The sequence below is a fragment of the Natator depressus genome, chromosome 10 (assembly GCF_965152275.1).
Source record: "Natator depressus isolate rNatDep1 chromosome 10, rNatDep2.hap1, whole genome shotgun sequence".
Taxonomy (NCBI): Eukaryota; Metazoa; Chordata; order Testudines; family Cheloniidae; genus Natator; species Natator depressus.
This window is the reverse complement of record NC_134243.1, coordinates 61,395,453-61,408,928: the sequence shown is the minus strand read 5'-3', so window position 1 is coordinate 61,408,928 and position 13,476 is coordinate 61,395,453.

The window sequence follows — 13,476 nt, the reverse complement described above, 5'->3', positions numbered from 1 at the left end:
TACTGCAATTTCTTCTTTGGAGGAGGCTGAAGTCTTGTTTACCTTTCACAAGGTACTCAAGTCACTTCCTGTACCTCCACCTCCTACAATGATCACCACTTATGCTTTCACCCTTTAGGATCCCCAGGATGGAAAGTTGCTTACTCGCTCGAATATACCTAACTGCAAGTAAATGTATACCAGGGGCACAAATATCCCTTGAGTTAAAGTGAATATCCCTTGAGTTAAATGGTCCTGCAGTTGTGAGTGGGGTCATGCCACTTCTGTATAATACAGACCTGCTTGTGGTCCTTACCCTGAAAATCCTTATCTATGCAAGTATTCCTTCAGTGGCACTACTTACATGAGTAAGGGTTGCAGGATTATGCCCGGCATAGCTGTGGTATGTTGGCATTGCTGGTGGTCAGCTGTTCCAGTCACTAGGGTAAAGAATACTTGGTTGAGAACATTCCAAGGAAAATATTACTATTAGCAAATTGTATTACACAGAGAGTATGGATCGAATGGCTGTGTCAGATGATTTGGGTTCTCTTCCCAACTCTGCAGCCGATATCCTGTGTCACCTGAAACAACATCAGTCTGTGCCTTAGTTTCCCCAGATGGAAAACAAGGATAAGTAACATCTTATTGATAACAACAGCTGGTTAAAATAGATTGAAAGAGGAGGGGAGCTTTTCCTGCCCCAAGGAGAAGGGGAGCCGTGGGAGAGAGCTGCTTACCCCAGCAAGGGGACAGAGAGGGAGCTTTGCCTTCTTAGGCAGAGGAAGGGGATCCATACTCCTCCCTGCCCCCCCAAAATTTATTTGAACTTGTAACGGCATCACCTATATTCCTTCTCCCAATCAGAGAGTGCAGCCAGAATGACAAGCTGAATAAAACTAAGCCACTATCCCCCTGCAGTTGTGACTCTGTGGGTCTTTGCAGGTGATTTGCAAAGCTGAGGATGAATAGCAATTAATCAAAGAGAGCCTGGTCCTGCAAGGTGCTGAGCAGTCTCAATTCACACCACTCATCATGCCATGGGTCGCGCTTGACAACACACAGGATCAAGCCTATGCTATGGAGGGAAAAATATTAACATGACAAAATATGGAAAAATGACAGATACACACATAGATATCCACATAGATTTGCCATGGGACTTCATGCCAATCACCTCAGAGTTCTCTCTCCTGAGTTAGCCCTAAGCTGAAACTCCATCCAAGTTGTTTCTAGACATTGCTCCAGCAGCTTCCTTCCTCAGCCTCCAATTCTGCAGGGTCCCTCTCCTGCCCACTCCACACCAGCTTAGCATTTCAGAATTCTTCCTCTTGTAGCAGGAAAATTTCACCAGTTTTAGCAAGAATTGTTATTCAACGGAAAATTCATACTGGAAGCGTATCATGTGTTAGCCGCTGTTGGTCATTTATTAGTCATCCAATCCAGGAGCAGGAGCAATATCATGTGAGTAGAGGACCAAACCCACATCGTGGAAAGTGAATTGTTGAAGTGAGCAATTCAAGAACAATTCAGAGGCTGAAAATTGTTCGCATATGCTCTTTGGTGAACAGGAGAAATCAGGATCAATGCTCAAACAATTTACAAACATTATGGTTATTGTATTACTCGTGTCCAGAGACCTGACCCAAGACAGGGACTTTAGGAGCAGTACAGAACACAGAGTAAGAGACAGTCCCAACACCAAAGATCTTGCAGTTTAAATAAACAAGACAGACAATGGGTGGGAGGGGAAACAGAGGCACCAAGAGGTTAAGTCACTTGCCCAGGTCACACAGCAGGTCAGAGGCGGAGCCAGGAATACAGCCTCGGGGTGAAATCCTGTCCCCATTGAAGTCAATGAGAATTTTACTATTGACTTCAATGTGGCCAAGATTTCACCCCAGATCTCCTAACTTCCAATCCAATGTCCAAGCCATGAAACCATATTACCTCTCCCACAGGAAAAGGGCTCAACTGGTCAGATAGTTTATTTGCAACTAGTAAATCAATCTGGTTCTAGTCACTTTTTATGGCTGTTGCATATGGGACTGCTCTCATCTGTGGATATAGGAGGTTCTAGAGGCTTTGCAGACTCAAGGTGTTCCAAACTGTTTTAAGGAACACCTTTTCCCCTACTGCAGATGGCTTGAGGCAGGCAGAGATTAAGTGAGACTGCAGGGTCACTCAACAAGTCACCAAAAGGGCTGGGAATGGGATCCAACAGACACAATTCCTAGTCTCCTGCTCTCCCAACTACACACACTGCCTTTCTCCAAGGTCAGCAAACATTGCAAAGACACGAAACCAGTTTTTGCCCACAGGTCATTCATATTTATTGTGCACTACTGGATCCTACTTAGGTACTTGAGAATAGGTGTTGGTTTGTACTAAATGTGGGAGAAAGCTTACAGACCGCAAAAGAGCCTCTTTGGGGTTTTTGTTTTAAGAGAACCCACCAGGAGTGTGGCTGGGGAGTGGCATGTAGAGACACATTCTCGTACATTCTTTTAACTTCTACCTGCTGGTTGCGTGGAACACCTGCTGTTTTTTCATAACCACATTTTATTTTTGTCTCTCTCACACCTGGTAAATTTCCATCTAGCTGATGAATCCCCTGTTCAAGGGCAACCAAACTATTTGACTAAAACAATAAGGCCTTTTCCATCTGAACCACCACCACCCCTTACCCCTCCTTTTACTGGTTCTTAATAAATGAAATTTGTTGACTTTGGTTAATCACTGTAGACAAAATTCATTGGACTTAGCCCTCTTTTGCATTCTGTTTACAGTAACACATTTAATTAGGATCTTCACAAATGCTAAATACTCCATAACTGTAGTAGGATATTGGCACAAACTAATCTACAGTAGAAATGTATTAAATTCCCTGTCACTCCATGAAATAGACGGATCTACTGGCAAGAAGGCCCTCTGAATTACTATTGCTTTCTTGAAGCTGTTTTGTTGACAAAGTCCTCAAAAAGCTGCCTTCATTTTCCTTAACATTTACAATTCAGCCTAGAGAATACACTGGAGTAAACAGTGCAAATACCGGGCCAGCTCTTCAGATAGTGTAAATCAGCATAATTCCAATCACTTCAGTAGAGCTACACTGATTTACACCAGCTGGGGATCTGACCCATCTTTCTGCATATTCTGTGATCACCTCCTGTGAATATTCTAGCAAACATTTTGGGTAGGAATCTTCATGGAAAAAGTAAAATTCAGCAGGCTAGTCATGGAAAGCATATTTTCAATTCATAAATGTGGGTATTAATGACAAAAACCTGAAACTAAGGGCTGGTCTAACATATAGATATGCACCCACGTAGCAAAAGGCATGAATTAAGTTCAGTTTAGGTATTTCAGTGCAAGTCTGTGTGTAGACACTTGGGCCTGGTCTACACTACAGAGTTAGGGTGACGTAAGCTGCCGTATGTTGCCCTAACTCTGTAAGCATCTACACTAAAACGTAGCTCTCAGTGTATCTTGCCCACTACACCAGCTTAATAACTCCACCTCAGCGAGAGGCGTAGTGCTTAAGTCGATGTAGTTAGGTCAATGCAGTGTCAGTGCAGATACTGCATAGCTTATATTGACTGTTGCTGCCTTTCAGAAACCATCCCACAATGCCCCACACTGGCAGTTAAATCAGTGCCAGTGCTCCTGGTGCGGACGCACACCGCTGACACAAGGAGTGTAGTGTGGACATGAAAAACCGATTCAATTACTGTGGTGGCTGTTCGTTGACATGAGTTAGGTTGACTTTCTTTTGTAGACTTGCCCTTATTTTGGAATCAAGTGGCTAATGTCCGATTGCTATTACATTTAGCTAAATTGACTTTTAGCCATGCTTATGCCTAAATAAGACTGTTGACACATACGATTGCACCAGAATAACTAATGTTAGGAAACAGCTTTACTTAAAGCAGTGCAGGCCAGCAAGCTTACACTCCTCCAGTTAGGAGGCTGAAACAGTATTATGTGACCCATGTGCCTAGTCACATGTAACCAGCACAGCTTGAATTTCCTGTTTCAAATATTAACACTCACAACAAACTGCTCATGTAAAACGTACAGACCAAGATTTACTCACCAAAATTATTCAGCAAATAATTTCAAGTATTGACAATCACAAACTAGTCAGGCAGAACAGCAGGCAAACATTCAAACCATCAGTTCATTGGAAGTGATTTGCTGGGACAGGGGAGATGCACTCCTGTGCAGAGTACCAGCCCCAGGCCTATGTGACACTTAACGTCCCACATAAACCATTAAAACAGAACTTAAATGGAACTGATGTGGCCCTCTGCACTGGGGTGAATGTCCCCCCCACCCCCCCTTCCAGGTGCTTCTCAGTAGCATAATCAGAAAGAATAAACATCAATAGAGGGTAATAAGGCAGCTGTTGCTCCTGCCAGTAAAAAGTTTAATCAGTGGAATATGAAAAGAAGGAAATCAGAGTAAGACCCCTTCCCATGATGACGACGACGACGACAACAACATCCAAGTCCCTAATTAGAAAAGAGGCCAAGCTGCAAAGTTCAGAGCTAGATCCAAATGTTCCCAAAGTTAGGGGAAGTTCAGATTCAGGAGTTTGTTTTGGGCTTGATATCATCAGTCTATGAAAGTTTGGCTACAGTCGTGCTCTTTCCCAAGGTTTACGGGTGTATGTTTCTGAGGGTTGAGTTTGGGCCAGTCTCCATCCATAATATGCAATTATTCCCTTTGTTTGCTATTTATATTTATGTGTTTCAGTTACATGTATTACAGCTCTGTTTAATCCTAATGGCTCCATTGTGGTGATTTCCCTGGAATGGGTTGTAGAATTGTTTGACAGAAGGACATACAGATATTGATGGGGGTGGGAGTGGATATCTTCCCACCCTCTCAAGTGCTGAGTGGGTTGCCTGCAGAACTCTCAGCCCAGGGAGAGAGAGACTGGTACACGCAATCAGGCTATTCTGATATGCCAGCGCACAACGCTCCCACTAGGCCCCCACGTTTGCCTTGAATGCATTTTTCAGTGATTAAATTCATGAAGAACTAAGATGCTGGCAGCAGTGTTTTGTCTGTGCATAATCTGGAGGCCAAGGGCACATTCCTGAGCAAAAATGTGACACTCCAACGGCTGAGCAAAAGCAGACTGAGAACAAAAATGAAGGCAGAAATCAAATACAGGCAAGTCGGGGTCGACATTGTTTTGCTCATGAAAGGAATTCACTGATGGAATGTACAGCACACTGGGACTTTTGAACTATTCCATAGCAGTCAGAGCTGTATTAACCAGTAGGGCCGTGAGACCCAGGCCTAGAGAACCGTGATTTTGGAGGCACTGGAGGGTTTGTTTTAGCAAAAACGGAATGAAAAGGAATGTTAAGAACTAGTTGCTGCAGACAAGGGCTCCGGTCTCTGTTCTGATGATAGTTAACATGTAGCTGATTACTGAAAAGAGGATAGTCTTGTGGGTAAGCACTGGAATGAGACTCAGGCGGTCTGGGATCAATCCCTGGCTCTGCCAGAGACTTCCTTTGTGACCTTGGGCAAGTCATGCAACCGCTCTCTGGGCCTCAGCTCTCCACCTGCCAAATGGGGATAAAAAGAGACTTCTTTCTCCCACCTTTAGTCTGTCTTGTGTGCTTAGCCCCTGGTCCTGCAATACACCCAACAAGGACAGTCCCCTTGCCTACACTGAGCCCTGTTTGGCTTGTCTTCACTGCCAAATTCACTCACGTTATAGCTTGAGTTGTTCCTGTTAACTCAACCTCCATCCACACTCAAAATCCCTTCACTCATGCTGTGAGGCTAGTACCATGAGTCGGTTAGCATGACTGGGGGTAGAGGCTAAAGCTGGAGTGAGCACAATCGTCAGCTACTCCCATGACCACAGTGGATGCTGGCTAGCACTGCAACACAACTTTTGAGTGTCACTAGTCCACCGGTGCCTTCCGACAATTCCCCCTGGATGGTCTTTTCTTGCTGTCCACCTATTCCTTGTTTCTGGGCCAGAGATAACCTACCAATTCATACAGGCCAGTTCAGCTTTCAAACCCCACATTCATATCTGGCTTCCAGTAGCACTATTTGCAGCTCAGGACAGCCCTTTCTGTCTAAAAGGGGCAGCCAGGAAGACACTGGCTTAGCAGGCTGCCAGCTGGCCAGGGGCTGAGTCCAAAGCTCTGGTGGATTTCTGGTGTGAGGCTAGCAAGGACCATGATTCCAAGGCCAAGTCTGCAATACCAACATCATCTTTGGAAATCTGGCAGAGAATGGGATCCACTGACACCTCAGTGCCAGGAGAAAGTGAAGTCAGTTAACATTATCTACTGGAAGGCCAAGGACCATAAGTCCCAGTGTGGTATCTCCACAAGAGTGTGCTCCAGTGAGATTCTCCATGGGCACAAAGATCTGCCAATACAGTCCATAGCAGGACTGAGGCCTTCAACTAGATTCTCTGTGTCTTACCATGAGTATGTACAATGCCCCACACAACTGGGCCTTGAACTCAGTTGGAGCCTCCAAGTGCTGCTATAACATGAGCCTTCCTAGTTGCGTATTACAAAAGCTACTTGATCTAAGAGACACATTGGAAGAAAAAAAAAAAATCTCAGCGCACTCACTATCAATTTACTTTGTGCCCACTGAGTGCTTTTAGGAGTGTGGGGGCACATAATTTTATGGCCCAGGGTGCTCAATGGGTTGATGTAGAGTAGTCCTGATGGCAGTAACAACTAATACACGAGTAACATCAGAGACCCTGCCTAACACCCCCAGATTGTTAATTATATGTAGAACTCTTTTCTGAAAAGAAAATGCAAGTTTTAAAGTATAAAGAGGAAAATATACACAAAAATATCTTATTTATTTCTATGTTAAAGCAACATAAAAGAATCCCCCATCAGAGGCTCTAGGCATTCTGGCCTTTACTTAAGAGACAATATTACAAAACCAGAAGAGCAGCACATTTCTCTCTCCCACCCATCCACCCACCACCAGACAATAAGCATATTACTATTCAAAATCTCCTATCCTGAAAGCTCCCCTTCAAAACACCCTGCCCCAACTGTATCAGCCCTCCCTAAACAGGCAGGCCTAGCAGAGAGTTCAGAAGGTCAAGACGAGGGCTACAGAAAAACTTTCCATTGAACCCTTTTTTTATTTCTTTAAATGAAAAATTGGGCTTTTGATTAAACAAAATGTTTGATGCAAAGTGTCTGCTCTCCTCATAAATTTTTAATTTCTCAACAAAAAGTTAAAATGTCCTATAGGAGGAAAAGAGAAGATTTTCTGATCAGCTCTAGTCAACGCATTCAGGCGAGGTTAGGTTACAGTAAAAAAAAATTGTTCTGGAGTCTCTAGACTTAGTAGCTGGACCTTGAGCAAAACAGAGATTTGCTAAAGAAGCAGTGACAGTAACTGAGGTCACATTCTGTTCCCAGTCTCTCCCCCGCAGCTATGAATGCTGCAGAGGGAACATCTGCCCCCTCAGCCATATTCAGTGTTGGCATTAATGGACATAACTCAATGAAGCCCACTTACATCAGGGCTGAGCATGGCCCACTGCAGTCTAAAGTAACATCTCTGAGAGAGCCCAAAGTCCTCCTCAGCTGCATGGATGGTTACCAAGATAGCGACCCTTGTGAGTGGGACCAGGGAATACTTAGGGTTCCTCAAGGAAAGCAGAGAACCTCCCATCTCAGGGTAATACCCTCAAAGTCCAGGCACAGGGCCAGACCCTGGCCCTGACTCTGGAAACCTGGCTTAAACAGCTGTCTGGGGATTCCCCTTGCATAGAGGGATCCCTTGCACAAAGCTGACATACCAGCTGTACACCACTTGCTCCTGCCTCCCCCAGCCACCAATGTTGTGGGGATCCTGGGGGTGTGCCAGGAGTGGGGAGGGCATGGCTGGATGTGCCAGCAATCCTGGGCTGGCTGAATGAATACTGGCGTGCCGTTCCAACCGGCACACGTTACAACAGCCCCAAGGCAGTTGCTGTATTTGTGCTACAATCATTTGGAAGTTTGTGTCTTTCTCAGAAGTTTCTCGACTGGATTTTCATTTACAATTCCATTGCACTGATTGACAGCTGAGTAACTCCCGCCCAGTTGTCAAGTCAGAGCTACTTCATGCAGTTCTAAAGGACAGTTCCTGTTACCAAGACAAAGCCTGTCCAGCTCTTCAGTGCCAACTTCTGGGAGTTCAAAGTGTCCCACCAATGCACATGGCAACAATGGGAGATGGATGATTACTGGAAACCATATATAACACCGAATCAAATTTAGCACAGATGGTAGAATAATTGGTGTTGGGTTTCTTGTTTCACGTAATCTTTTGACCTATTTATTCACATGATTAACCTTTTCCTTCCATGAAACATCTTACATTAATAAAGCCTACTGGAAACATTGATAAATACATATATTATTAGCTAGGCAGATAGTATTTTATGGGGAGCACTACACGGTATGTGAGATTTAGGGGACTATAAATATGAAGCCTGTGAAATTTCCATACTTTTGTTTGACTTTAGGCTGTTTTATGCTGATATTTTAAAAGGATTTTGCAGGAAACGTTTTTGATTTTTTTAAAAATCAGGGTGAAAACATCAGAAAAATGGTCAACATTCAATTGAAATATAAAAGAGAATGATTTAGGGGCACATTTGTGGACTGATGTAGTCTCTTATGCTTCCTAGCCAAGAGCCGGATAATTTACCTTTTACACTGAGTAGCACTTACGTTAGAATTTCTATTTGTGATAGGAAACTGCAGAAGGAACGGCTGGGCATAAGCAAATAAGGGTTACAGAATTAGGACGTGCACTTATCTTGCAGTCCTTCCACATGCAACAATTACACTGACTTCAGTAGGAAATCTGGGGTGAAACCCTGTCCCCATTGACATCAGTGGGAGTTTTGCCATTTACTTCAGTGAGGCCAGGATTTCACCCCTGATCTGCAGAATGGTTGCCCGAGGGTATCATACTTCTACACCAGAAGCTGTGATATGTTAAAATAACATTAAGGGTGTGGCTTAGACCCACAAAAAGGCTAGGGAGGCAGAATTGCAGTTAGACTCACCCGTAAGTCACCCAAGTCTGCAACAGTTAGGTATTGCAGCTTACATAGGTGCACACAGTACTGTTGTTAGATGCCCAGAGTGGTACATGATTTGCAATGCCTACAGATATTGGGGTGAGCTAAGGATGAAATCAGTACATGAATTCCTTAGCCCAGAGGTTTTCAAACTGCGGACCAACTGTGAGGTCCATTCACAGTTGGTCCGTGGATAGTTCCCTCTAAGGTGTGTGCCTGGACGGCTGCACACAAAAGAATGAAGGGCAACCTACCTAATTAGTGGAGCCGCGTAGGCATGGCTCCACTAATTAGGTGCCTGGACCCTGAACAAGATGCACATGAAGGTGAGGTGGTGGCCTTGGGGGGAATAAGGGGAAGCTGGGAGCGGGCAGTGGGGTGAGAAGGGGGCGTGGATTTGGGACATGCAGGGCTGCGGTGGCCAGAGAAAACAGTGACTTTCCCCAGGTCCAGGGCTGCGGCTACTGGGAAGAGATGGCCCTCCTTCCAGCCCCAGCTTGGGGGCTGCCACGGTGGGGGAGAGAGGGAGAAACCACCCTCCTTCCCAGCCCAGAGGCTGCCACGGCAGGGGAGACCCCCCCCTCCTTCCCAGCCCCAGCTCAAGGGCTGCCGCGGCAGGGGAGAGAGGGCACATCCATCACATTAGAAAGGTAAGACTACTGATATTAAAATATGAGTTGTGTGCTTTTATTTGTAGAACAAAAAATGTTTATTACTACTGGGTTTTTTTATATATAGTATTTTTATCCAAAGCACTTTACAACAGTTAGCTAACGGTACAAACAACATTTGGAAAGATCACTAAGTGGTTCGCCGAGATCCTCAGCAATTTTCAAGTGGTCCCCCCCCCAAAAAAGTTTGAGAACCACTGCCTTAGCCATTGTGCGTTTAAAATGGACAGAGTCTGGTTAAAAATCATGAGGCCCAAACCTGCTACCTCCCAGTGAAGTCAGCAAGAGTTTAGCCAGGAACTTCAATGAGAGCAGGATTGGAACCCGTACAGTAAAAATACCCATCTTGCAAGTTACTGAGCACCTCTTGGGAGGAGATCAGTTTGCACTGAAAGTGCTGATCACCTCCCACGAGGTATGCACAGTGCCTTGCATGATCATGCAATAGTTCACTTTCCAGTAGGAAATGCTCACCTGAAGTAACCACTTTAACATAAAGCTTGCAGGAAAATTTTTCTTGACTGTTAGCTAGAGCCTCACCTGAACTAAGAGGATGGTTGTGCAGTCACTATATTTTATAAAGGCAAATGCTCTTACCTGTGTCACTGAACATCTTACTTTTCAAACATGTAATTAACTCTTCACTGTCATCTGTTTGCACTTCGCTTTGGTGCAGACAATGCACAAACTGGGCGGTTTCACTTTTGTCTCTGGATGGTTACACTTTCTGGTACCCTTACTCCAGGAGTGGGCAAACTTTTTGGCCCAAGGGCCACATCTGGGTATGGAAATTGTATGGCGGTCCATTAATGCTCACGAAATTAGGGATTGGAGTGCAGGAGGGGGTGAGGGCTCCAGCTGGAGTGTGGGCTCTGGAATGGGCCTGGGTATGAGGGGTTGGGGATGCAGGAAGGTGCTCTGGGCTGGAACCGAGGTGTTTGGAAGGCAGGAGGGGGATCAGGGCTGGGGCAGGGGGTTGGGAGGGTCAGGGATGCAGGCTCTGGGTGGCGCTTACCTCAAGCAGCTCCCGGAAGCAGTGGCATGTCCCCCCCGGCCCCATCTGCAGGCGCTGCCCCTGCAACTCCCATTGGCCGTGGTTCCTGGCCAGTGGGAGCTGCAGGGGCGGTGCTTGGGGCAGGGGCAGCGTGCGGAGTCCCCTGGCTGCCCCTACATGTAGGAGCTGGATGGGGGACATGCTGCTGCTTGTGGGAGCTGCGCGGAGCAGGGCAAGCCGTCGACATTGCTCCCTGGCAGGAGCTCGAGGGCTGGATTAAAACATCTGAAGGGCCGGATGTGGCCCCCGGGCCTTATTCTATACTCATTCAGAAAATGCATATCAAACACGAATCTCTTCAAGAATTCAAAAGGAACATACCAAAACGGTCAATCCCTATTGACCAGAAAATATAACTAGATCTCTCTCCCCTACCATCAGCCAACCCCTCAGGAGTCCCTGCTGGATTAGACAGCATGAGTGAACATGGATCCTTTGCACATTATTTTAGGGACCAAACTCAGGTTATGGCAAACTACAAGTGGGAACAGGCCCATAGGCCAGCCCTTGAGCTGAAATGGCTGTGGGGCAGGGTGTTGCTCTAGGGATAGACACTAATGGCATTCCAACTGCTTGTGGCTGCCAAGATGAGCTACAGGGAAGGCATATCTAGAAGCCAAGAAATCAGCACATAAGCGTGCAGAATGGTAGTAGCCATTCTTCCAGCCCATGAACTGCTCCTCTGAGGCCTGACCACATGATGGGAGATGTATTTCATCCCCAATCACCACCCAAAACCCACTTTCTCAGGGCTTGTGTAGGAAGGAGCGCATCTCATCCTGAACAATGAGCATCCAACATGCCACAGTGGACCTTCCTTGTTCTTTGTGAACATAGAGACACTGCACTTTAGCATGGTCCAGAGGCTAGGGCACTGCACTGGGAATTAATGAGATGGTGGTTGTATTCCCAGCTCTGCAACCTCTAGCTGTTTGATCTTGGGCAGAGTCTCTTAACCAATCCGTGCTTCAGTTTCCCCGTCTGAAAATGGGCATGACGATACTTACCACATTTGTAAGATGCTTTTCAGTCTCAAGAAGAAAAGTTCTGTACGTGTTTGTAAGTGTCAATTCATTATTCCCAGTCGTTAAAATATGCAGGGATTCTCTCAGGATAATCTTTAGGAAAGGACCAGCTAAAATTTAGAAATCATCCAGCCAACTAATTTCTTAACATGAAAATGGCAACTACAAAAAAGCCAACAAAAATGTTGCAGGCAACACTTTTTTGTTTGTACAGTACTTTGAAGAAGTAAAGCACACTATTTAATAGAAAATTAACACAGCTACATTTGCAAGAACCATAGCCTTTCAATCAGAATGTGGAGTACTATGTACAGCAGGAGAGTGAGTTTGTGTGTGTATGGGGGTGGGGGGGTGAGAAAACCTGGATTTGTGCTGGAAATGGCCCACCTTGATTATCATGCACATTGTAGGGAGAGTGGTCACTTTGGATAAGCTATTACCAGCAGGAGAGTGAGTTTGTGTGTGTGTGTTTTTTGGAAAAAAAGGGGGGGGTGTGTGAGAAAACCTGTATTTGTGCTGGAAATGTCCCACCTTGATTTTCATGCACGTTGTAAGGAGAGTGGTCACTTTGGATAGGCTATTACCAGCAGGAGAGTGAGTTTGTGTGTGTGGTTTTTGGAGGGGGGTGAGAGGGTGAGAGAACCTGGATTTGTGCAGGAAATGGCCCACCTTGATGATCACTTTAGATAAGCTATTACCAGCAGGAGAGTGGGGTGGGAGGAGGTATTGTTTCATGGTCTCTGTGTGTATATAATGTCTTCTGCAGCTTCCACAGTATGCATCCGATGAAGTGAGCTGTAGCTCACGAAAGCTCATGCTCAAATAAATTGGTTAGTCTCTAAGGTGCCACAAGTACTCCTTTTCTTTTTATGTACAGCAATACACACACACACACACCCCATATTAAATCCTCCATTGGTGTAAATTGGAGGAATTGAATTTCAATGAAACTACTGTATGCTGATTTATACCTGTGGAGGATTTGGTCCATCCCTACCACATTCAGACCCCAGAGGCTAACATAGATATCACACCACATTTAAAAGGAGACAGCATCAAAACAGCAGTACGTATAAGGGGGTATGGAGTTCGTCCAATACTCACTATATCTAGACTTACAATTGAAGGCACCTCCCATGTCCAGAAAAAAACAAAAGCATGTCCAGTCAAACACAGGAATTCCCCAAAGTGAGTTGTCAACACAGAATCATTAGAGGGTTGAAATGCAGAGGAGAGCAAAAGTTGTCTACAGTACTTACAGTGGTTCTCTTAAAATATGCCTTTCCAATTTCCAATGCCGAGTTACTTACTACAGGAAATTATATGATTCTCATACCGGGCACAATCCCTCACTGAACCCCCCCTTTTAAAATGGGTCATTTCCTAACCAATGCAAATAGATCATGCACTTCAAAAATGACCTAAAATGGGTGAAAAGCCAGAAACCACAAGCTAGCCAATCCACTAATGGTGGTTACATGATATAGTGCAGGAAATAAGAACATAAATTACATGGGTACAAATGGACAACTTGAAGACCAGAAAGAATGTCAATGAAAACAAAGAAATACAAACACAGAGGGTCAAACCCTGTCCCCCTCACTCATTTGAATAAAGCAAGCTAGACTGGGCCCAGGCAGGGAACTCTCT